The sequence below is a fragment of the Triturus cristatus genome, chromosome 12, assembly GCF_964204655.1.
Source record: "Triturus cristatus chromosome 12, aTriCri1.1, whole genome shotgun sequence".
NCBI lineage: Eukaryota > Metazoa > Chordata > Amphibia > Caudata > Salamandridae > Triturus > Triturus cristatus.
Genome location: NC_140595.1, coordinates 724925827 through 724951547, shown reverse-complemented (window position 1 = coordinate 724951547; position 25721 = coordinate 724925827). Strand labels below are relative to the sequence as shown.

The following is a 25721-nucleotide window of genomic DNA, read 5'->3' as shown; positions in this document are numbered from 1 at the left end:
TGCCTGAAACCTGGCCCCAATACACGTCTGGATTGGGCTGGGTGACAGCAAAATGTGTGCCTTCCCTCTAGAGAGCCACAACACAGGTCACTCAACTGCACCTGGGGGGTGAGCTCCGCTCCCCCTCCACCCCCAATAGGTTCAAGAACGATAATTTATGTAAGTAAATACATTATAGCTACAGCTTATAATCATGCGAGTTTAAATCATTTGTTGTTAGATGGTTTAAATATTTGAAAGGATCTGTTTTTAATAGACATTTTACAAAAACCACTGGTACATTTGCTAATTCTGTAAAATTAACACCCAACTGCCGTGACATTGCCAACCACAATGCCGTGACTCGGATTCGAACCGAGGTTGCTGCGGCCACAACGCAGAGTACTAACCACTATACGATCACGGCGAGCTACTTGGGCTCAACGACATACAGTGACATGGAGAATTTATAATTCGGAACACTCAGGGCTGTTCCTGTGATAGGCTGGATGTATTCATTGCTTCCTCATTCCTCATTCAGAGGCTGCGTCTCCTCAGTGGTTGATAGGCTGAAACCGTTTCCTGGCCGCCTGCTTGTGAAATGCCAGGAGTCAAAGATCACACATTACACTTGCGGACCTGTGATGGAACAACAATGCAGAGAAACCCACCTGGCACAGACCTTCTATTCAGTCTATTAGACCTGCATCTTCCCTGCACCTTTCAAGCCATTTGTATGTGAAGCAAGAAAGAGTTAGAGAGTGATCCATCTACACTTTTATAGGGAGGATGTCGCCGTGAGCTCCTCCCAGCTAATCACACGAACAGCAGAAAAGCAAGATAAATACACAGTTGAGGGGTGGGCTGCATGGTTATGTTTTTGAGTAAATATTGAAACTGACCTCAGTGGCTCATTAGCAGAGCTGCGGCTAATGACTGGTGCCAAATCATGATGAAGCACGCACCATGGCTCGTAGGGGACCCACAACACGCTTTTCTTAGCTCACTGAATTAAAGTATAAACTTCCGCCGTGTGTGAATGGTAAAGGCTTGTTAATATGGTTCCTTTTCCAATTCAAGTCTGACAACAAGAGGCAGGAACCACGTGGCTTCGGAAGCTCAGGAAAGTAGCCACCAACCACAGAGAAAGAGAGAACTGGCAGTATGAGAGGTGGAGAAAACAGAAGCGGGAGCAAGGAGCTCAAATGAGATTGATGGCGTTTAAATAGAGCGCGTAAAGGAACAGTTACACAGCTAAGAAATGGGAAAGACAGACTAGGGAAAAAAACACAGAAAGAGCCTTTAGATGAAATTCTCTGCCTGGGACAGCAGGTTAAGAGAAATTACACATGGGGAGGTTAAGCATGTAACAAGGGGGAGAATAAAAAAGAAAATGCAGTTTTATGAAGTGTGTTTGCCAATCCAGCCAGCACTTTTGTTCTATTTCTCTCTTTGCGTCTTTTATTGGTAAAGTAACTTTCAAGTGTATGCGCAGGTATGAATGAGAGAGCAACGGTATAATAATTTGAAGCGTTTACACCCGTGCTAAAGTAGGAATGAGGTGTAGCAAAGACATGAAAGAGGTAGCGATAACAAATATGTGGAGAGGCAATAGTGACACAAAAATAAGCCACCTATTTATAAAACTGAAATGGAAGAAATACTAAAGGTTAACTTCTGAAATTGTAGCCGATAATAAAAAGATTCTCGTTGTTGGCAGGATTCGAACCTGCGCGGGGATACCCCAATGGATTTCTAGTCCATCGCCTTAACCACTCGGCCACAACAACTTGCTGTAAACTGCCTACAAATATTTTGTTTGAAAGTTTTGAAGTTTTCCCACATCAAAGTACTGATATTCTGCAATGCGCTTTTTAAAAACAATGTTTTTTTCATCATGCACGTTCTGTCCTAAAAACAAAAATTGGATGAGTATATCTCTGGATCTGTAAAAGGATACGCTTGCATTCAAACTCTCTTGTGGCACTCAAGTTTTTTGGACCCTGTTGCACTCTGTTTTTGCGCTGCTTTTAGTCTACGACCCATATTACAGAAGTCAACCATCTCTGAGTATTTGGGACTCCTTTGTAAGTGCCTTATCTTTAATCCTTGAAAAGCTCTATAATAAAGGGGTCTGTCAAAGATTGCCTGAATGGAAGATAAAAGAAGGCCCACTTGTCTCACCAAATGCAGTAGAGAAACCTGATGTTTTACTCATGTTATCCTTAGTTCAGTTTTTGTTAGACCTGGCATCCTTAAGGTGGCTTACCAGCAACCTTTTTGCTTTTCACCTCACGTTTTGCTGTATCTTTATGTTGGCCTTAGGACTCTAATCACGTTATCACTACTGTGAGAAAGTGGCTCTGTATATACTGTTCCCAAATAGGTACAGTGTGCACAGAGTCCCCAGTCCCCAGAGGTTTGGCAGAGGCTAAAGTTAGATATAACCTTACTCTCTAAAGTGGTAGCTTGCCGAGCAGTAAGGCAGTATCAGAGTGCAGTGTAAAACATTTGTTGTACACACTCAGTCAGCAAATGGTCTCACACACTCAAGAACTGAACTCTAGGCCATTGGTTTGCATACAAAAGATATTGTTGTTTTATTTTAGAACCAACAATAGGTATCAAAATATACTTTCTCAGAATGAGATGCTTTAGTTAAATACTTTGCAATAGGCAATTGACTTTTGCAGGTAATAGTTACAGTTTATTGCAATAGGCAACACAATTTGAATCACAATAATACATTGAGCTCAATGGGAATTTTAAGTTATATGCAATTAATTACTTTCAGGATTACTTTTCTAAATCCAGGACTGGATCCTAGATTCAGTCCTGGGACAGTTCTTGGAAACAAGTGAGTAAATTTGTTTTAGTTACTGTTGTGATTTTTAAGCAATATTTTGCTATTTTAAAAGTTGACACTTAGAAACTTTTGCTGATCAAATTACCAATGTTATCCTATGGAAGGAAATTCACTTAGCAGGTAAGTGGGGTTATGGTTACTTTTTCTAGGTCAGTGTTGGATCCTAGATCCGTGAATGGTGATAAGGGTACATAAAAATGAGACAGTTGTATATCAAAGGGGAGACATGATTATACATCCAGTTATTACTCCACTATACAGTATATCAAACACTTTTTCAAAGATATATAACCAATTATCTAGAAAGAAGTGTGACAGTCGACGTTTCGGTCTTCATACGTGAGTTTGTGAGACCATCTTCAGGACAAGAAGTTTAAAAGTTGACCCCTCGTAATGTTTGATTTGATTATGAGCTACATGCCGCGATTCAATTGAGATGACTGCTGTGCTCACGCCAGTAATTTCCGTGGGATTTAAGTAAAACGCCCCCCAATTGTGGCAACAATTCCCAGTGCTCGATTCACGCAGCAAGCGAATACAGCGCCATTCACATTCGGCTTGATTGTATCTGAACCAACAGTAAGACCACTACTAGTTTTTAAATACACGAATGCCGTTCTCTGCCGGTGAAACCACACAGTACCGCTAAAACTTTGACAGTTTTGCTTTTCAAATATCCTCAAATCTAAAAGCGCCCACCGAGAGGTTATAATTTAAATCTCGATACAAAGAAAGGAAGATATCCGCGAATTTCATAATCAAATCAAACATTACGAGGGGTCAACTTTTAAACTTCTTGTCCTGAAGATGGTCTCACAAACTCACGTATGAAGACCGAAACGTCGACTGTCACACTTCTTTCTAGATAATTGGTTATATATCTTTGAAAAAGTGTTTGATATACTGTATAGTGGAGTAATAACTGGATGTATAATCATGTCTCCCCTTTGATATACAACTGTCTCATTTTTATGTACCCTTATCACCATTCACTGATATAAATGAATTTTGTTCCTCACACACCTTTTGTCCATTTTTTCATTTCTCTGTATTCTGATTGTATAACTGTTTTGAAATTAATGTAAATAGAGATCCTTATACATATGACTATTGCATGGTGTATAACCTTTTGGAATCTAAAAGATAAGATCGATCTCAGTTATAGGTATATATTTATCCTATAAACAAGTTACACAATTAAGTTTTCAACAAACCCCTTGAAGGCACTTCCTACCCATACATATTATCTGCCCAAGCCCTCAAGGGTATATTGGGTTATCCACTACACAGATTGGATCCTAGATCCAGCACTACTGTACCACCTGTAAGCAGTTGAGAAACTGCGTTTAAGTTATACAGGCGATTTTTAAGGAATATTTACATGTTTGCAAAATCGACACTTAGAAGAAATTTCACAGAAAAACAGTCAATGGTTTCCTATGGAAGAAAATTCAAGTTACGGGTAAAGTACGTTCTCGTTACTTTTGTAATCCAGTGCTGGGCTCCTAGGCTCAGTACTGGGACATCTATCTAAAACAGGTAAACAATTACGTTTTCACAGTTGGTACGATTTTTAAAGAATATTTGTAAGTTTCAAAAATCGACACTTAGAAAATTTTCAGCAAAAAGCAGGCAATGATATCCCATGGAAGGAAATTCGAGTTACTGGTAAGTACGGTTAAAATTACTTTTCAGGGTCAGTACCGAGCTCCAAGATGCAGCACTGAGGTCTCTCCTGATAACAGGTGAGTAAATCAGAATTCGTTGTTCGGCTGATTTGAGATGAATATTTTAAAGTTCCAAAACTCCACACCACTTAGAAGAATTTCCAAGTGAAATCACTGAATGTTAGCCTATGGAAGAAAAGTGAGTTCTCGGCTTTTAGGTAAGTACTCGACTGGCAGAGTTATGGTTCTGGGCTTAGTCTCAGGGGTCTCCCAGGTGAGTCCCAGCCTACTTGCCAAGCCTTAAACTCCCCTTTTATTACATATAATTTATACCTAAGGTAGGCCCTAGGTAGTCCTCGGTGCATGATGCTATGTAAGTAAAAAATAAGATATGTACTTTGGTGGTTCGCGTGTCCTGTAAGTACCAAACAGTCTATTTCATTTTTCACTACTGTGAGGTCTACCCCTCTCATAGGTTAGCTCTGTGTATTCCCCTATACTTTTTATTTGGTAATTCCATATCGGAGAGGAGTAGCTTTATTTATTTATTGAAAATCCTACTTACTGGTGAGGTTGAATTTAACTTTACTATTTTAGAAATGCCACTTTTAGAGAGTGAACATTTCTCTGCACTTACTGCTCTATTTGCCTGAAACCTGGCCCCAATACGCGTCTGGATTGGGCTGGGTGACAGCAAAATGTGTGCCTTCCCTCTAGAGAGCCACAACACAGGTCACTCAACTGCACCTGGGGGGTGAGCTCCGCTCCCCCTCCACCCCCAATAGGTTCAAGAACGATAATTTATGTAAGTAAATACATTATAGCTACAGTTTATAATCATGCGAGTTTAAATCATTTGTTGTTAGATGGTTTAAATATTTGAAAGGATCTGTTTTTAATAGACATTTTACAAAAACCACTGGTACATTTGCTAATTCTGTAAAATTAACACCCAACTGCCGTGACATTGCCAACCACAATGCCGTGACTCGGATTCGAACCGAGGTTGCTGCGGCCACAACGCAGAGTACTAACCACTATACGATCACGGCGAGCTACTTGGGTTCAACGACATACAGTGACATGGAGAATTTATAATTCGGAACACTCAGGGCTGTTCCTGTGATAGGCTGGATGTATTCATTGCTTCCTCATTCCTCATTCAGAGGCTGCGTCTCCTCAGTGGTTGATAGGCTGAAACCGTTTCCTGGCCGCCTGCTTGTGAAATGCCAGGAGTCAAAGATCACACATTACACTTGCGGACCTGTGATGGAACAACAATGCAGAGAAACCCACCTGGCACAGACCTTCTATTCTGTCTATTAGACCTGCATCTTCCCTGCACCTTTCAAGCCATTTGTATGTGAAGCAAGAAAGAGTTAGAGAGTGATCCATCTACACTTTTATAGGGAGGATGTCGCCGTGAGCTCCTCCCAGCTAATCACACGAACAGCAGAAAAGCAAGATAAATACACAGTTGAGGGGTGGGCTGCATGGTTATGTTTTTGAGTAAATATTGAAACTGACCTCAGTGGCTCATTAGCAGAGCTGCGGCTAATGCCTGGTGCCAAATCATGATGAAGCAAGCACCATGGCTCGTAGGGGACCCACAACACGCTTTTCTTAGCTCACTGAATTAAAGTATAAACTTCCGCCGTGTGTGAATGGTAAAGGCTTGTTAATATGGTTCCTTATCCAATTCAAGTCTGACAACAAGAGGCAGGAACCACGTGGCTTCGGAAGCTCAGGAAAGTAGCCACCAACCACAGAGAAAGAGAGAACTGGCAGTATGAGAGGTGGAGAAAACAGAAGCGGGAGCAAGGAGCTCAAATGAGATTGATGGCGTTTAAATAGAGCGCGTAAAGGAACAGTTACACAGCTAAGAAATGGGAAAGACAGACTAGGGAAAAAAACACAGAAAGAGCCTTTAGATGAAATTCTCTTCCTGGGACAGCAGGTTAAGAGAAATTACACATGGGGAGGTTAAGCATGTAACAAGGGGGAGAATAAAAAAGAAAATGCAGTTTTATGAAGTGTGTTTGCCAATCCAGCCAGCACTTTTGTTCTATTTCTCTCTTTGCGTCTTTTATTGGTAAAGTAACTTTCAAGTGTATGCTTAGGTATGAATGAGAGAGCAACGGTATAATAATTTGAAGCGTTTACACCAGTGCTAAAGTAGGAATGAGGTGTAGCAAAGACATGAAAGAGGTAGCGATAACAAATATGTGGAGAGGCAATAGTGACACAAAAATAAGCCACCTATTTATAAAACTGAAATGGAAGAAATACTAAAGGTTAACTTCTGAAATTGTAGCCGATAATAAAAAGATTCTCGTTGTTGGCAGGATTCGAACCTGCGCGGGGATACCCCAATGGATTTCTAGTCCATCGCCTTAACCACTCGGCCACAACAACTTGCTGTAAGCTGCCTACAAATATTTTGTTTGAAAGTTTTGAAGTTTTCCCACATCAAAGTACTGATATTCTGCAATGCGCTTTTTAAAAACAATGTTTTTTTCATCATGCACGTTCTGTCCTAAAAACAAAAATTGGATGAGTATATCTCTGGATCTGTAAAAGGATACGCTTGCATTCAAACTCTCTTGTGGCACTCAATTTTTTGGACCCTGTTGCACTCTGTTTTTGCGCTGCTTTTAGTCTACGACCGATATTACAGAAGTCAACCATCTCTGAGTATTTGGGACTCCTTTGTAAGTGCCTTATCTTTAATCCTTGAAAAGCTCTATAATAAAGGGGTCTGTCAAAGATTGCTTGAATGGAAGATAAAAGAAGGCCCACTTGTCTCACCAAATGCAGTAGAGAAACCTGATGTTTTACTCATGTTATCCTTAGTTCAGTTTTTGTTAGACCTGGCATCCTTAAGGTGGCTTACCAGCAACCTTTTTGCTTTTCACCTCACGTTTTGCTGTATCTTTATGTTGGCCTTAGGACTCTAATCACGTTATCACTACTGTGAGAAAGTGGCTCTGTATATACTGTTCCCAAATAGGTACAGTGTGCACAGAGTCCCCAGTCCCCAGAGGTTTGGCAGAGGCTAAAGTTAGATATAACCTTACTCTCTAAAGTGGTAGCTTGCCGAGCAGTAAGGCAGTATCAGAGTGCAGTGTAAAACATTTGTTGTACACACTCAGTCAGCAAATGGTCTCACACACTCAAGAACTGAACTCTAGGCCATTGGTTTGCATACAAAAGATATTGTTGTTTTATTTTAGAACCAACAATAGGTATCAAAATATACTTTCCCAGAATGAGATGCTTTAGTTAAATACTTTGCAATAGGCAATTGACTTTTGCAGGTAATAGTTACAGTTTATTGCAATAGGCAACACAATTTGAATCACAATAATACATTGAGCTCAATGGGAATTTTAAGTTATATGCAATTAATTACTTTCAGGATTACTTTTCTAAATCCAGGACTGGATCCTAGATTCAGTCCTGGGACAGTTCTTGGAAACAAGTGAGTAAATTTGTTTTAGTTACTGTTGTGATTTTTAAGCAATATTTTGCTATTTTAAAAGTTGACACTTAGAAACTTTTGCTGATCAAATTACCAATGTTATCCTATGGAAGGAAATTCACTTAGCAGGTAAGTGGGGTTATGGTTACTTTTTCTAGGTCAGTGTTGGATCCTAGATCCAGCACTACTGTACCACCTGTAAGCAGTTGAGAAACTGTGTTTAAGTTATACAGGCGATTTTTAAGGAATATTTACATGTTTGCAAAATCGACACTTAGAAGAAATTTCACAGAAAAACAGTCAATGGTTTCCTATGGAAGAAAATTCAAGTTACGGGTAAAGTACGTTCTCGTTACTTTTGTAATCCAGTGCTGGGCTCCTAGGCTCAGTACTGGGACATCTATCTAAAACAGGTAAACAATTACGTTTTCACAGTTGGTACGATTTTTAAAGAATATTTGTAAGTTTCAAAAATCGACACTTAGAAAATTTTCAGCAAAAAGCAGGCAATGATATCCCATGGAAGGAAATTCGAGTTACTGGTAAGTACGGTTAAAATTACTTTTCAGGGTCAGTACCGAGCTCCAAGATGCAGCACTGAGGTCTCTCCTGATAACAGGTGAGTAAATCAGAATTCGTTGTTCGGCTGATTTGAGATGAATATTTTAAAGTTCCAAAACTCCACACCACTTAGAAGAATTTCCAAGTGAAATCACTGAATGTTAGCCTATGGAAGAAAAGTGAGTTATCGGCTTTTAGGTAAGTACTCGACTGGCAGAGTTATGGTTCTGGGCTTAGACTCAGGGGTCTCCCAGGTGAGTCCCAGCCTACTTGCCAAGCCTTAAACTCCCCTTTTATTACATATAATTTATACCTAAGGTAGGCCCTAGGTAGTCCTCGGTGCATGATGCTATGTAAGTAAAAAATAAGATATGTACTTTGGTGGTTCGCGTGTCCTGTAAGTACCAAACAGTCTATTTCATTTTTCACTACTGTGAGGTCTACCCCTCTCATAGGTTAGCTCTGTGTATTCCCCTATACTTTTTATTTGGTAATTCCATATCGGAGAGGAGTAGCTTTATTTATTTATTGAAAATCCTACTTACTGGTGAGGTTGAATTTAACTTTACTATTTTAGAAATGCCACTTTTAGAGAGTGAACATTTCTCTGCACTTACTGCTCTATTTGCCTGAAACCTGGCCCCAATACGCGTCTGGATTGGGCTGGGTGACAGCAAAATGTGTCCCTTCCCTCTAGAGAGCCACAACACAGGTCACTCAACTGCACCTGGGGGGTGAGCTCCGCTCCCCCTCCACCCCCAATAGGTTCAAGAACGATAATTTATGTAAGTAAATACATTATAGCTACAGTTTATAATCATGCGAGTTTAAATCATTTGTTGTTAGATGGTTTAAATATTTGAAAGGATCTGTTTTTAATAGACATTTTACAAAAACCACTGGTACATTTGCTAATTCTGTAAAATTAACACCCAACTGCCGTGACATTGCCAACCACAATGCCGTGACTCGGATTCGAACCGAGGTTGCTGCGGCCACAACGCAGAGTACTAACCACTATACGATCACGGCGAGCTACTTGGGCTCAACGACATACAGTGACATGGAGAATTTATAATTCGGAACACTCAGGGCTGTTCCTGTGATAGGCTGGATGTATTCATTGCTTCCTCATTCCTCATTCAGAGGCTGCGTCTCCTCAGTGGTTGATAGGCTGAAACCGTTTCCTGGCCGCCTGCTTGTGAAATGCCAGGAGTCAAAGATCACACATTACACTTGCGGACCTGTGATGGAACAACAATGCAGAGAAACCCACCTGGCACAGACCTTCTATTCTGTCTATTAGACCTGCATCTTCCCTGCACCTTTCAAGCCATTTGTATGTGAAGCAAGAAAGAGTTAGAGAGTGATCCATCTACACTTTTATAGGGAGGATGTCGCCGTGAGCTCCTCCCAGCTAATCACACGAACAGCAGAAAAGCAAGATAAATACACAGTTGAGGGGTGGGCTGCATGGTTATGTTTTTGAGTAAATATTGAAACTGACCTCAGTGGCTCATTAGCAGAGCTGCGGCTAATGCCTGGTGCCAAATCATGATGAAGCAAGCACCATGGCTCGTAGGGGACCCACAACACGCTTTTCTTAGCTCACTGAATTAAAGTATAAACTTCCGCCGTGTGTGAATGGTAAAGGCTTGTTAATATGGTTCCTTTTCCAATTCAAGTCTGACAACAAGAGGCAGGAACCACGTGGCTTCGGAAGCTCAGGAAAGTAGCCACCAACCACAGAGAAAGAGAGAACTGGCAGTATGAGAGGTGGAGAAAACAGAAGCGGGAGCAAGGAGCTCAAATGAGATTGATGGCGTTTAAATAGAGCGCGTAAAGGAACAGTTACACAGCTAAGAAATGGGAAAGACAGACTAGGGAAAAAAACACAGAAAGAGCCTTTAGATGAAATTCTCTTCCTGGGACAGCAGGTTAAGAGAAATTACACATGGGGAGGTTAAGAATGTAACAAGGGGGAGAATAAAAAAGAAAATGCAGTTTTATGAAGTGTGTTTGCCAATCCAGCCAGCACTTTTGTTCTATTTCTCTCTTTGCGTCTTTTATTGGTAAAGTAACTTTCAAGTGTATGCTTAGGTATGAATGAGAGAGCAACAGTATAATAATTTGAAGCGTTTACACCAGTGCTAAAGTAGGAATGAGGTGTAGCAAAGACATGAAAGAGGTAGCGATAACAAATATGTGGAGAGGCAATAGTGACACAAAAATAAGCCACCTATTTATAAAACTGAAATGGAAGAAATACTAAAGGTTAACTTCTGAAATTGTAGCCGATAATAAAAAGATTCTCGTTGTTGGCAGGATTCGAACCTGCGCGGGGATACCCCAATGGATTTCTAGTCCATCGCCTTAACCACTCGGCCACAACAACTTGCTGTAAGCTGCCTACAAATATTTTGTTTGAAAGTTTTGAAGTTTTCCCACATCAAAGTACTGATATTCTGCAATGCGCTTTTTAAAAACAATGTTTTTTTCATCATGCACGTTCTGTCCTAAAAACAAAAATTGGATGAGTATATCTCTGGATCTGTAAAAGGATACGCTTGCATTCAAACTCTCTTGTGGCACTCAATTTTTTGGACCCTGTTGCACTCTGTTTTTGCGCTGCTTTTAGTCTACGACCCATATTACAGAAGTCAACCATCTCTGAGTATTTGGGACTCCTTTGTAAGTGCCTTATCTTTAATCCTTGAAAAGCTCTATAATAAAGGGGTCTGTCAAAGATTGCTTGAATGGAAGATAAAAGAAGGCCCACTTGTCTCACCAAATGCAGTAGAGAAACCTGATGTTTTACTCATGTTATCCTTAGTTCAGTTTTTGTTAGACCTGGCATCCTTAAGGTGGCTTACCAGCAACCTTTTTGCTTTTCACCTCACGTTTTGCTGTATCTTTATGTTGGCCTTAGGACTCTAATCACTTTATCACTACTGTGAGAAAGTGGCTCTGTATATACTGTTCCCAAATAGGTACAGTGTGCACAGAGTCCCCAGTCCCCAGAGGTTTGGCAGAGGCTAAAGTTAGATATAACCTTACTCTCTAAAGTGGTAGCTTGCCGAGCAGTAAGGCAGTATCAGAGTGCAGTGTAAAACATTTGTTGTACACACTCAGTCAGCAAATGGTCTCACACACTCAAGAACTGAACTCTAGGCCATTGGTTTGCATACAAAAGATATTGTTGTTTTATTTTAGAACCAACAATAGGTATCAAAATATACTTTCTCAGAATGAGATGCTTTAGTTAAATACTTTGCAATAGGCAATTGACTTTTGCAGGTAATAGTTACAGTTTATTGCAATAGGCAACACAATTTGAATCACAATAATACATTGAGCTCAATGGGAATTTTAAGTTATATGCAATTAATTACTTTCAGGATTACTTTTCTAAATCCAGGACTGGATCCTAGATTCAGTCCTGGGACAGTTCTTGGAAACAAGTGAGTAAATTTGTTTTAGTTACTGTTGTGATTTTTAAGCAATATTTTGCTATTTTAAAAGTTGACACTTAGAAACTTTTGCTGATCAAATTACCAATGTTATCCTATGGAAGGAAATTCACTTAGCAGGTAAGTGGGGTTATGGTTACTTTTTCTAGGTCAGTGTTGGATCCTAGATCCAGCACTACTGTACCACCTGTAAGCAGTTGAGAAACTGCGTTTAAGTTATACAGGCGATTTTTAAGGAATATTTACATGTTTGCAAAATCGACACTTAGAAGAAATTTCACAGAAAAACAGTCAATGGTTTCCTATGGAAGAAAATTCAAGTTACGGGTAAAGTACGTTCTCGTTACTTTTGTAATCCAGTGCTGGGCTCCTAGGCTCAGTACTGGGACATCTATCTAAAACAGGTAAACAATTACGTTTTCACAGTTGGTACGATTTTTAAAGAATATTTGTAAGTTTCAAAAATCGACACTTAGAAAATTTTCAGCAAAAAGCAGGCAATGATATCCCATGGAAGGAAATTCGAGTTACTGGTAAGTACGGTTAAAATTACTTTTCAGGGTCAGTACCGAGCTCCAAGATGCAGCACTGAGGTCTCTCCTGATAACAGGTGAGTAAATCAGAATTCGTTGTTCGGCTGATTTGAGATGAATATTTTAAAGTTCCAAAACTCCACACCACTTAGAAGAATTTCCAAGTGAAATCACTGAATGTTAGCCTATGGAAGAAAAGTGAGTTATCGGCTTTTAGGTAAGTACTCGACTGGCAGAGTTATGGTTCTGGGCTTAGACTCAGGGGTCTCCCAGGTGAGTCCCAGCCTACTTGCCAAGCCTTAAACTCCCCTTTTATTACATATAATTTATACCTAAGGTAGGCCCTAGGTAGTCCTCGGTGCATGAGGCTATGTAAGTAAAAAATAAGATATGTACTTTGGTGGTTCGCGTGTCCTGTAAGTACCAAACAGTCTATTTCATTTTTCACTACTGTGAGGTCTACCCCTCTCATAGGTTAGCTCTGTGTATTCCCCTATACTTTTTATTTGGTAATTCCATATCGGAGAGGAGTAGCTTTATTTATTTATTGAAAATCCTACTTACTGGTGAGGTTGAATTTAACTTTACTATTTTAGAAATGCCACTTTTAGAGAGTGAACATTTCTCTGCACTTACTGCTCTATTTGCCTGAAACCTGGCCCCAATACGCGTCTGGATTGGGCTGGGTGACAGCAAAATGTGTGCCTTCCCTCTAGAGAGCCACAACACAGGTCACTCAACTGCACCTGGGGGGTGAGCTCCGCTCCCCCTCCACCCCCAATAGGTTCAAGAACGATAATTTATGTAAGTAAATACATTATAGCTACAGTTTATAATCATGCGAGTTTAAATCATTTGTTGTTAGATGGTTTAAATATTTGAAAGGATCTGTTTTTAATAGACATTTTACAAAAACCACTGGTACATTTGCTAATTCTGTAAAATTAACACCCAACTGCCGTGACATTGCCAACCACAATGCCGTGACTCGGATTCGAACCGAGGTTGCTGCGGCCACAACGCAGAGTACTAACCACTATACGATCACGGCGAGCTACTTGGGTTCAACGACATACAGTGACATGGAGAATTTATAATTCGGAACACTCAGGGCTGTTCCTGTGATAGGCTGGATGTATTCATTGCTTCCTCATTCCTCATTCAGAGGCTGCGTCTCCTCAGTGGTTGATAGGCTGAAACCGTTTCCTGGCCGCCTGCTTGTGAAATGCCAGGAGTCAAAGATCACACATTACACTTGCGGACCTGTGATGGAACAACAATGCAGAGAAACCCACCTGGCACAGACCTTCTATTCTGTCTATTAGACCTGCATCTTCCCTGCACCTTTCAAGCCATTTGTATGTGAAGCAAGAAAGAGTTAGAGAGTGATCCATCTACACTTTTATAGGGAGGATGTCGCCGTGAGCTCCTCCCAGCTAATCACACGAACAGCAGAAAAGCAAGATAAATACACAGTTGAGGGGTGGGCTGCATGGTTATGTTTTTGAGTAAATATTGAAACTGACCTCAGTGGCTCATTAGCAGAGCTGCGGCTAATGCCTGGTGCCAAATCATGATGAAGCAAGCACCATGGCTCGTAGGGGACCCACAACACGCTTTTCTTAGCTCACTGAATTAAAGTATAAACTTCCGCCGTGTGTGAATGGTAAAGGCTTGTTAATATGGTTCCTTTTCCAATTCAAGTCTGACAACAAGAGGCAGGAACCACGTGGCTTCGGAAGCTCAGGAAAGTAGCCACCAACCACAGAGAAAGAGAGAACTGGCAGTATGAGAGGTGGAGAAAACAGAAGCGGGAGCAAGGAGCTCAAATGAGATTGATGGCGTTTAAATAGAGCGCGTAAAGGAACAGTTACACAGCTAAGAAATGGGAAAGACAGACTAGGGAAAAAAACACAGAAAGAGCCTTTAGATGAAATTCTCTTCCTGGGACAGCAGGTTAAGAGAAATTACACATGGGGAGGTTAAGCATGTAACAAGGGGGAGAATAAAAAAGAAAATGCAGTTTTATGAAGTGCGTTTGCCAATCCAGCCAGCACTTTTGTTCTATTTCTCTCTTTGCGTCTTTTATTGGTAAAGTAACTTTCAAGTGTATGCTTAGGTATGAATGAGAGAGCAACGGTATAATAATTTGAAGCGTTTACACCAGTGCTAAAGTAGGAATGAGGTGTAGCAAAGACATGAAAGAGGTAGCGATAACAAATATGTGGAGAGGCAATAGTGACACAAAAATAAGCCACCTATTTATAAAACTGAAATGGAAGAAATACTAAAGGTTAACTTCTGAAATTGTAGCCGATAATAAAAAGATTCTCGTTGTTGGCAGGATTCGAACCTGCGCGGGGATACCCCAATGGATTTCTAGTCCATCGCCTTAACCACTCGGCCACAACAACTTGGTGTAAGCTGCCTACAAATATTTTGTTTGAAAGTTTTGAAGTTTTCCCACATCAAAGTACTGATATTCTGCAATGCGCTTTTTAAAAACAATGTTTTTTTCATCATGCACGTTCTGTCCTAAAAACAAAAATTGGATGAGTATATCTCTGGATCTGTAAAAGGATACGCTTGCATTCAAACTCTCTTGTGGCACTCAATTTTTTGGACCCTGTTGCACTCTGTTTTTGCGCTGCTTTTAGTCTACGACCGATATTACAGAAGTCAACCATCTCTGAGTATTTGGGACTCCTTTGTAAGTGCCTTATCATTAATCCTTGAAAAGCTCTATAATAAAGGGGTCTGTCAAAGATTGCTTGAATGGAAGATAAAAGAAGGCCCACTTGTCTCACCAAATGCAGTAGAGAAACCTGATGTTTTACTCATGTTATCCTTAGTTCAGTTTTTGTTAGACCTGGCAAGGTGGCTTACCAGCAACCTTTTTGCTTTTCACCTCACGTTTTGCTGTATCTTTATGTTGGCCTTAGGACTCTAATCACGTTATCACTACTGTGAGAAAGTGGCTCTGTATATACTGTTCCCAAATAGGTACAGTGTGCACAGAGTCCCCAGTCCCCAGAGGTTTGGCAGAGGCTAAAGTTAGATATAACCTTACTCTCTAAAGTGGTAGCTTGCCGAGCAGTAAGGCAGTATCAGAGTGCAGTGTAAAACATTTGTTGTACACACTCAGTCAGCAAATGGTCTCACACACTCAAGAACTGAACTCTAGGCCATTGGTTTGCATACAAAAGATATTGTTGTTTTATTTTAGAACCAACAATAGGTATCAAAATATACTTTCCCAGAATGAGATGCTTTAGTTAAATACTTTGCAATAGGCAATTGACTTTTGCAGGTAATAGTTACAGTTTATTGCAATAGGCAACACAATTTGAATCACAATAATACATTGAGCTCAATGGGAATTTTAAGTTATATGCAATTAATTACTTTCAGGATTACTTTTCTAAATCCAGGACTGGATCCTAGATTCAGTCCTGGGACAGTTCTTGGAAACAAGTGAGTAAATTTGTTTTAGTTACTGTTGTGATTTTTAAGCAATATTTTGCTATTTTAAAAGTTGACACTTAGAAACTTTTGCTGATCAAATTACCAATGTTATCCTATGGAAGGAAATTCACTTAGCAGGTAAGTGGGGTTATGGTTACTTTTTCTAGGTCAGTGTTGGATCCTAGATCCAGCACTACTGTACCACCTGTAAGCAGTTGAGAAACTGTGTTTAAGTTATACAGGCGATTTTTAAGGAATATTTACATGTTTGCAAAATCGACACTTAGAAGAAATTTCACAGAAAAACAGTCAATGGTTTCCTATGGAAGAAAATTCAAGTTACGGGTAAATTACGTTCTCGTTACTTTTGTAATCCAGTGCTGGGCTCCTAGGCTCAGTACTGGGACATCTATCTAAAACAGGTAAACAATTACGTTTTCACAGTTGGTACGATTTTTAAAGAATATTTGTAAGTTTCAAAAATCGACACTTAGAAAATTTTCAGCAAAAAGCAGGCAATGATATCCCATGGAAGGAAATTCGAGTTACTGGTAAGTACGGTTAAAATTACTTTTCAGGGTCAGTACCGAGCTCCAAGATGCAGCACTGAGGTCTCTCCTGATAACAGGTGAGTAAATCAGAATTCGTTGTTCGGCTGATTTGAGATGAATATTTTAAAGTTCCAAAACTCCACACCACTTAGAAGAATTTCCAAGTGAAATCACTGAATGTTAGCCTATGGAAGAAAAGTGAGTTATCGGCTTTTAGGTAAGTACTCGACTGGCAGAGTTATGGTTCTGGGCTTAGACTCAGGGGTCTCCCAGGTGAGTCCCAGCCTACTTGCCAAGCCTTAAACTCCCCTTTTATTACATATAATTTATACCTAAGGTAGGCCCTAGGTAGTCCTCGGTGCATGATGCTATGTAAGTAAAAAATAAGATATGTACTTTGGTGGTTCGCGTGTCCTGTAAGTACCAAACAGTCTATTTCATTTTTCACTACTGTGAGGTCTACCCCTCTCATAGGTTAGCTCTGTGTATTCCCCTATACTTTTTATTTGGTAATTCCATATCGGAGAGGAGTAGCTTTATTTATTTATTGAAAATCCTACTTACTGGTGAGGTTGAATTTAACTTTACTATTTTAGAAATGCCACTTTTAGAGAGTGAACATTTCTCTGCACTTACTGCTCTATTTGCCTGAAACCTGGCCCCAATACGCGTCTGGATTGGGCTGGGTGACAGCAAAATGTGTGCCTTCCCTCTAGAGAGCCACAACACAGGTCACTCAACTGCACCTGGGGGGTGAGCTCCGCTCCCCCTCCACCCCCAATAGGTTCAAGAACGATAATTTATGTAAGTAAATACATTATAGCTACAGTTTATAATCATGCGAGTTTAAATCATTTGTTGTTAGATGGTTTAAATATTTGAAAGGATCTGTTTTTAATAGACATTTTACAAAAACCACTGGTACATTTGCTAATTCTGTAAAATTAACACCCAACTGCCGTGACATTGCCAACCACAATGCCGTGACTCGGATTCGAACCGAGGTTGCTGCGGCCACAACGCAGAGTACTAACCACTATACGATCACGGCGAGCTACTTGGGCTCAACGACATACAGTGACATGGAGAATTTATAATTCGGAACACTCAGGGCTGTTCCTGTGATAGGCTGGATGTATTCATTGCTTCCTCATTCCTCATTCAGAGGCTGCGTCTCCTCAGTGGTTGATAGGCTGAAACCGTTTCCTGGCCGCCTGCTTGTGAAATGCCAGGAGTCAAAGATCACACATTACACTTGCGGACCTGTGATGGAACAACAATGCAGAGAAACCCACCTGGCACAGACCTTCTATTCTGTCTATTAGACCTGCATCTTCCCTGCACCTTTCAAGCCATTTGTATGTGAAGCAAGAAAGAGTTAGAGAGTGATCCATCTACACTTTTATAGGGAGGATGTCGCCGTGAGCTCCTCCCAGCTAATCACACGAACAGCAGAAAAGCAAGATAAATACACAGTTGAGGGGTGGGCTGCATGGTTATGTTTTTGAGTAAATATTGAAACTGACCTCAGTGGCTCATTAGCAGAGCTGCGGCTAATGCCTGGTGCCAAATCATGATGAAGCAAGCACCATGGCTCGTAGGGGACCCACAACACGCTTTTCTTAGCTCACTGAATTAAAGTATAAACTTCCGCCGTGTGTGAATGGTAAAGGCTTGTTAATATGGTTCCTTTTCCAATTCAAGTCTGACTACAAGAGGCAGGAACCACGTGGCTTCGGAAGCTCAGGAAAGTAGCCACCAACCACAGAGAAAGAGAGAACTGGCAGTATGAGAGGTGGAGAAAACAGAAGCGGGAGCAAGGAGCTCAAATGAGATTGATGGCGTTTAAATAGAGCGCGTAAAGGAACAGTTACACAGCTAAGAAATGGGAAAGACAGACTAGGGAAAAAAACACAGAAAGAGCCTTTAGATGAAATTCTCTTCCTGGGACAGCAGGTTAAGAGAAATTACACATGGGGAGGTTAAGCATGTAACAAGGGGGAGAATAAAAAAGAAAATGCAGTTTTATGAAGTGTGTTTGCCAATCCAGCCAGCACTTTTGTTCTATTTCTCTCTTTGCGTCTTTTATTGGTAAAGTAACTTTCAAGTGTATGCTTAGGTATGAATGAGAGAGCAACAGTATAATAATTTGAAGCGTTTACACCAGTGCTAAAGTAGGAATGAGGTGTAGCAAAGACATGAAAGAGGTAGCGATAACAAATATGTGGAGAGGCAATAGTGACACAAAAATAAGCCACCTATTTATAAAACTGAAATGGAAGAAATACTAAAGGTTAACTTCTGAAATTGTAGCCGATAATAAAAGATTCTCGTTGTTGGCAGGATTCGAACCTGCGCGGGGATACCCCAATGGATTTCTAGTCCATCGCCTTAACCACTCGGCCACAACAACTTGCTGTAAGCTGCCTACAAATATTTTGTTTGAAAGTTTTGAAGTTTTCCCACATCAAAGTACTGATATTCTGCAATGCGCTTTTTAAAAACAATGTTTTTTTCATCATGCACGTTCTGTCCTAAAAACAAAAATTGGATGAGTATATCTCTGGATCTGTAAAAGGATACGCTTGCATTCAAACTCTCTTGTGGCACTCAATTTTTTGGACCCTGTTGCACTCTGTTTTTGCGCTGCTTTTAGTCTACGACCGATATTACAGAAGTCAACCATCTCTGAGTATTTGGGACTCCTTTGTAAGTGCCTTATCTTTAATCCTTGAAAAGCTCTATAATAAAGGGGTCTGTCAAAGATTGCTTGAATGGAAGATAAAAGAAGGCCCACTTGTCTCACCAAATGCAGTATAGAAACCTGATGTTTTACTCATGTTATCCTTAGTTCAGTTTTTGTTAGACCTGGCATCCTTAAGGTGGCCTACCAGCAACCTTTTTGCTTTTCACCTCACGTTTTGCTGTATCTTTATGTTGGCCTTAGGACTCTAATCACTTTATCACTACTGTGAGAAAGTGGCTCTGTATATACTGTTCCCAAATAGGTACAGTGTGCACAGAGTCCCCAGTCCCCAGAGGTTTGGCAGAGGCTAAAGTTAGATATAACCTTACTCTCTAAAGTGGTAGCTTGCCGAGCAGTAAGGCAGTATCAGAGTACAGTGTAAAACATTTGTTGTACACACTCAGTCAGCAAATGGTCTCACACACTCAAGAACTGAACTCTAGGCCATTGGTTTGCATACAAAAGATATTGTTGTTTTATTTTAGAACCAACAATAGGTATCAAAATATACTTTCTCAGAATGAGATGCTTTAGTTAAATACTTTGCAATAGGCAATTGACTTTTGCAGGTCATAGTTACAGTTTATTGCAATAGGCAACACAATTTGAATAACAATAATACATTGAGCTCAATGGGAATTTTAAGTTATATGCAATTAATTACTTTCAGGATTACTTTTCTAAATCCAGGTCTGGATCCTAGATTCAGTCCTGGGACAGTTCTTGGAAACAAGTGAGTAAATTCGTTTTAGTTACTGTTGTGATTTTTAAGCAATATTTTGCTATTTTAAAAGTTGACACTTAGAAACTTTTGCTGATCAAATTACCAATGTTATCCTATGGAAGGAAATTCACTTAGCAGGTAAGTGGGGTTATGGTTACTTTTTCTAGGTCAGTGTTGGATCCTAGATCCAGCACTACTGTACCACCTGTAAGCAGTTGAGAAACTGTGTTTAAGTTATACAGGCGATTTTTAAGGAATATTTACATGTTTGCAAAATCGACACTTAGAAGAAATTTCACAGAAAAACAGTCAATGGTTTCCTATGGAAGAAAATTCAAGTTACGGGTAAAGTACGTTCTCGTTACTTTTGTAATCCAGTGCTGGGCTCCTAGGCTCAGTACTGGGACATCTATCTAAAACAGGTAAACAATTACGTTTTCACAGTTGGTACGATTTTTAAAGAATATTTGTAAGTTTCAAAAATCGACACTTAGAAAATTTTCAGCAAAAAGCAGGCAATGATATCCCGTGGAAGGAAATTCGAGTTACTGGTAAGTACGGTTAAAATTACTTTTCAGGGTCAGTACCGAGCTCCAAGATGCAGCACTGAGGTCTCTCCTGATAACAGGTGAGTAAATCAGAATTCGTTGTTCGGCTGATTTTAGATGAATATTTTAAAGTTCCAAAACTCCACACCACTTAGAAGAATTTCAAAGTGAAACCACTGAATGTTAGCCTATGGAAGAAAAGTGAGTTATCGGCTTTTAGGTAAGTACTCGACTGGCAGAGTTATGGTTCTGGGCTTAGACTCAGGGGTCTCCCAGGTGAGTCCCAGCCTACTTGCCAAGCCTTAAACTCCCCTTTTATTACATAGAATTTATACCTAAGGTAGGCCCTAGGTAGTCCTAGGTGCATGATGCTATGTAAGTAAAAAATAAGATATGTACTTTGGTGGTTCGCGTGTCCTGTAAGTACCAAACAGTCTATTTCATTTTTCACTACTGTGAGGTCTACCCCTCTCATAGGTTAGCTCTGTGTATTCCCCTATACTTTTTATTTGGTAATTCCATATCGGAGAGGAGTAGCTTTATTTATTTATTGAAAATCCTACTTACTGGTGAGGTTGAATTTAACTTTACTATTTTAGAAATGCCACTTTTAGAGAGTGAACATTTCTCTCCACTTACTGCTCTATTTGCCTGAAACCTGGCCCCAATACACGTCTGGATTGGGCTGGGTGACAGCAAAATGTGTGCCTTCCCTCTAGAGAGCCACAACACAGGTCACTCAACTGCACCTGGGGGGTGAGCTCCGCTCCCCCTCCACCCCCAATAGGTTCAAGAACGATAATTTATGTAAGTAAATACATTATAGCTACAGCTTATAATCATGCGAGTTTAAATCATTTGTTGTTAGATGGTTTAAATATTTGAAAGGATCTGTTTTTAATAGACATTTTACAAAAACCACTGGTACATTTGCTAATTCTGTAAAATTAACACCCAACTGCCGTGACATTGCCAACCACAATGCCGTGACTCAGATTCGAACCGAGGTTGCTGCGGCCACAACGCAGAGTACTAACCACTATACGATCACGGCGAGCTACTTGGGCTCAACGACATACAGTGACATGGAGAATTTATAATTCGGAACACTCAGGGCTGTTCCTGTGATAGGCTGGATGTATTCATTGCTTCCTCATTCCTCATTCAGAGGCTGCGTCTCCTCAGTGGTTGATAGGCTGAAACCGTTTCCTGGCCGCCTGCTTGTGAAATGCCAGGAGTCAAAGATCACACATTACACTTGCGGACCTGTGATGGAACAACAATGCAGAGAAACCCACCTGGCACAGACCTTCTATTCAGTCTATTAGACCTGCATCTTCCCTGCACCTTTCAAGCCATTTGTATGTGAAGCAAGAAAGAGTTAGAGAGTGATCCATCTACACTTTTATAGGGAGGATGTCGCCGTGAGCTCCTCCCAGCTAATCACACGAACAGCAGAAAAGCAAGATAAATACACAGTTGAGGGGTGGGCTGCATGGTTATGTTTTTGAGTAAATATTGAAACTGACCTCAGTGGCTCATTAGCAGAGCTGCGGCTAATGACTGGTGCCAAATCATGATGAAGCACGCACCATGGCTCGTAGGGGACCCACAACACGCTTTTCTTAGCTCACTGAATTAAAGTATAAACTTCCGCCGTGTGTGAATGGTAAAGACTTGTTAATATGGTTCCTTTTCCAATTCAAGGCTGACAACAAGAGGCAGGAACCACGTGGCTTCGGAAGCTCAGGAAAGTAGCCACCAACCACAGAGAAAGAGAGAACTGGCAGTATGAGAGGTGGAGAAAACAGAAGCGGGAGCAAGGAGCTCAAATGAGATTGATGGCGTTTAAATAGAGCGCGTAAAGGAACAGTTACACAGCTAAGAAATGGGAAAGACAGACTAGGGAAAAAAACACAGAAAGAGCCTTTAGATGAAATTCTCTGCCTGGGACAGCAGGTTAAGAGAAATTACACATGGGGAGGTTAAGCATGTAACAAGGGGGAGAATAAAAAAGAAAATGCAGTTTTATGAAGTGTGTTTGCCAATCCAGCCAGCACTTTTGTTCTATTTCTCTCTTTGCGTCTTTTATTGGTAAAGTAACTTTCAAGTGTATGCGCAGGTATGAATGAGAGAGCAACGGTATAATAATTTGAAGCGTTTACACCCGTGCTAAAGTAGGAATGAGGTGTAGCAAAGACATGAAAGAGGTAGCGATAACAAATATGTGGAGAGGCAATAGTGACACAAAAATAAGCCACCTATTTATAAAACTGAAATGGAAGAAATACTAAAGGTTAACTTCTGAAATTGTAGCCGATAATAAAAAGATTCTCGTTGTTGGCAGGATTCGAACCTGCGCGGGGATACCCCAATGGATTTCTAGTCCATCGCCTTAACCACTCGGCCACAACAACTTGCTGTAAACTGCCTACAAATATTTTGTTTGAAAGTTTTGAAGTTTTCCCACATCAAAGTACTGATATTCTGCAATGCGCTTTTTAAAAACAATGTTTTTTTCATCATGCACGTTCTGTCCTAAAAACAAAAATTGGATGAGTATATCTCTGGATCTGTAAAAGGATACGCTTGCATTCAAACTCTCTTGTGGCACTCAAGTTTTTTGGACCCTGTTGCACTCTGTTTTTGCGCTGCTTTTAGTCTACGACCCATATTACAGAAGTCAACCATCTCTGAGTATTTGGGACTCCTTTGTAAGTGCCTTATCTTTAATCCTTGAAAAGCTCTATAATAAAGGGGTCTGTCAAAGATTGCCTGAATGGAAGATAAAAGAAGGCCCACTTGTCTCACCAAATGCAGTAGAGAAACCTGATGTTTTACTCATGTTATCCTTAGTTCAGTTTTTGTTAGACCTGGCATCCTTAAGGTGGCTTACCAGCAACCTTTTTGCTTTTCACCTCACGTTTTGCTGTATCTTTATGTTGGCCTTAGGACTCTAATCACGTTATCACTACTGTGAGAAAGTGGCTCTGTATATACTGTTCCCAAATAGGTACAGTGTGCACAGAGTCCCCAGTCCCCAGAGGTTTGGCAGAGGCTAAAGTTAGATATAACCTTACTCTCTAAAGTGGTAGCTTGCCGAGCAGTAAGGCAGTATCAGAGTGCAGTGTAAAACATTTGTTGTACACACTCAGTCAGCAAATGGTCTCACACACTCAAGAACTGAACTCTAGGCCATTGGTTTGCATACAAAAGATATTGTTGTTTTATTTTAGAACCAACAATAGGTATCAAAATATACTTTCTCAGAATGAGATGCTTTAGTTAAATACTTTGCAATAGGCAATTGACTTTTGCAGGTAATAGTTACAGTTTATTGCAATAGGCAACACAATTTGAATCACAATAATACATTGAGCTCAATGGGAATTTTAAGTTATATGCAATTAATTACTTTCAGGATTACTTTTCTAAATCCAGGACTGGATCCTAGATTCAGTCCTGGGACAGTTCTTGGAAACAAGTGAGTAAATTTGTTTTAGTTACTGTTGTGATTTTTAAGCAATATTTTGCTATTTTAAAAGTTGACACTTAGAAACTTTTGCTGATCAAATTACCAATGTTATCCTATGGAAGGAAATTCACTTAGCAGGTAAGTGGGGTTATGGTTACTTTTTCTAGGTCAGTGTTGGATCCTAGATCCGTGAATGGTGATAAGGGTACATAAAAATGAGACAGTTGTATATCAAAGGGGAGACATGATTATACATCCAGTTATTACTCCACTATACAGTATATCAAACACTTTTTCAAAGATATATAACCAATTATCTAGAAAGAAGTGTGACAGTCGACGTTTCGGTCTTCATACGTGAGTTTGTGAGACCATCTTCAGGACAAGAAGTTTAAAAGTTGACCCCTCGTAATGTTTGATTTGATTATGAGCTACATGCCGCGATTCAATTGAGATGACTGCTGTGCTCACGCCAGTAATTTCCGTGGGATTTAAGTAAAACGCCCCCCAATTGTGGCAACAATTCCCAGTGCTCGATTCACGCAGCAAGCGAATACAGCGCCATTCACATTCGGCTTGATTGTATCTGAACCAACAGTAAGACCACTACTAGTTTTTAAATACACGAATGCCGTTCTCTGCCGGTGAAACCACACAGTACCGCTAAAACTTTGACAGTTTTGCTTTTCAAATATCCTCAAATCTAAAAGCGCCCACCGAGAGGTTATAATTTAAATCTCGATACAAAGAAAGGAAGATATCCGCGAATTTCATAATCAAATCAAACATTACGAGGGGTCAACTTTTAAACTTCTTGTCCTGAAGATGGTCTCACAAACTCACGTATGAAGACCGAAACGTCGACTGTCACACTTCTTTCTAGATAATTGGTTATATATCTTTGAAAAAGTGTTTGATATACTGTATAGTGGAGTAATAACTGGATGTATAATCATGTCTCCCCTTTGATATACAACTGTCTCATTTTTATGTACCCTTATCACCATTCACTGATATAAATGAATTTTGTTCCTCACACACCTTTTGTCCATTTTTTCATTTCTCTGTATTCTGATTGTATAACTGTTTTGAAATTAATGTAAATAGAGATCCTTATACATATGACTATTGCATGGTGTATAACCTTTTGGAATCTAAAAGATAAGATCGATCTCAGTTATAGGTATATATTTATCCTATAAACAAGTTACACAATTAAGTTTTCAACAAACCCCTTGAAGGCACTTCCTACCCATACATATTATCTGCCCAAGCCCTCAAGGGTATATTGGGTTATCCACTACACAGATTGGATCCTAGATCCAGCACTACTGTACCACCTGTAAGCAGTTGAGAAACTGCGTTTAAGTTATACAGGCGATTTTTAAGGAATATTTACATGTTTGCAAAATCGACACTTAGAAGAAATTTCACAGAAAAACAGTCAATGGTTTCCTATGGAAGAAAATTCAAGTTACGGGTAAAGTACGTTCTCGTTACTTTTGTAATCCAGTGCTGGGCTCCTAGGCTCAGTACTGGGACATCTATCTAAAACAGGTAAACAATTACGTTTTCACAGTTGGTACGATTTTTAAAGAATATTTGTAAGTTTCAAAAATCGACACTTAGAAAATTTTCAGCAAAAAGCAGGCAAT

At 40.0% G+C, this 25721-nt stretch overlaps 11 non-coding genes across 11 annotated transcripts; all 11 read right to left on the bottom strand.

Moving 5' to 3' along the window:
- Nucleotides 1-334: 334 nt before the first annotated feature.
- On the bottom strand, nucleotides 335-406 carry TRNAH-GUG (transfer RNA histidin (anticodon GUG)). Its single transcript has one exon. It is a non-coding gene; the product is annotated as a tRNA-His (tRNA).
- A 1281-nt stretch (nucleotides 407-1687) lies between these two features.
- Nucleotides 1688-1769, bottom strand: TRNAS-AGA (transfer RNA serine (anticodon AGA)). Its single transcript has one exon. It is a non-coding gene; the product is annotated as a tRNA-Ser (tRNA).
- Nucleotides 1770-5492: 3723 nt separating this feature from the next.
- Nucleotides 5493-5564, bottom strand: TRNAH-GUG (transfer RNA histidin (anticodon GUG)). The gene has a single exon. It is a non-coding gene; the product is annotated as a tRNA-His (tRNA).
- Nucleotides 5565-6845: 1281 nt separating this feature from the next.
- On the bottom strand, nucleotides 6846-6927 carry TRNAS-AGA (transfer RNA serine (anticodon AGA)). The gene has a single exon. It is a non-coding gene; the product is annotated as a tRNA-Ser (tRNA).
- Nucleotides 6928-9514: 2587 nt separating this feature from the next.
- On the bottom strand, nucleotides 9515-9586 carry TRNAH-GUG (transfer RNA histidin (anticodon GUG)). Its single transcript has one exon. It is a non-coding gene; the product is annotated as a tRNA-His (tRNA).
- A 1281-nt stretch (nucleotides 9587-10867) lies between these two features.
- TRNAS-AGA (transfer RNA serine (anticodon AGA)) lies at nucleotides 10868-10949 on the bottom strand. The gene has a single exon. It is a non-coding gene; the product is annotated as a tRNA-Ser (tRNA).
- A 2587-nt stretch (nucleotides 10950-13536) lies between these two features.
- TRNAH-GUG (transfer RNA histidin (anticodon GUG)) lies at nucleotides 13537-13608 on the bottom strand. The gene has a single exon. It is a non-coding gene; the product is annotated as a tRNA-His (tRNA).
- A 1281-nt stretch (nucleotides 13609-14889) lies between these two features.
- TRNAS-AGA (transfer RNA serine (anticodon AGA)) lies at nucleotides 14890-14971 on the bottom strand. The gene has a single exon. It is a non-coding gene; the product is annotated as a tRNA-Ser (tRNA).
- A 2581-nt stretch (nucleotides 14972-17552) lies between these two features.
- On the bottom strand, nucleotides 17553-17624 carry TRNAH-GUG (transfer RNA histidin (anticodon GUG)). The gene has a single exon. It is a non-coding gene; the product is annotated as a tRNA-His (tRNA).
- Nucleotides 17625-18904: 1280 nt separating this feature from the next.
- Nucleotides 18905-18986, bottom strand: TRNAS-AGA (transfer RNA serine (anticodon AGA)). Its single transcript has one exon. It is a non-coding gene; the product is annotated as a tRNA-Ser (tRNA).
- A 3940-nt stretch (nucleotides 18987-22926) lies between these two features.
- TRNAS-AGA (transfer RNA serine (anticodon AGA)) lies at nucleotides 22927-23008 on the bottom strand. Its single transcript has one exon. It is a non-coding gene; the product is annotated as a tRNA-Ser (tRNA).
- Nucleotides 23009-25721: the final 2713 nt, after the last annotated feature.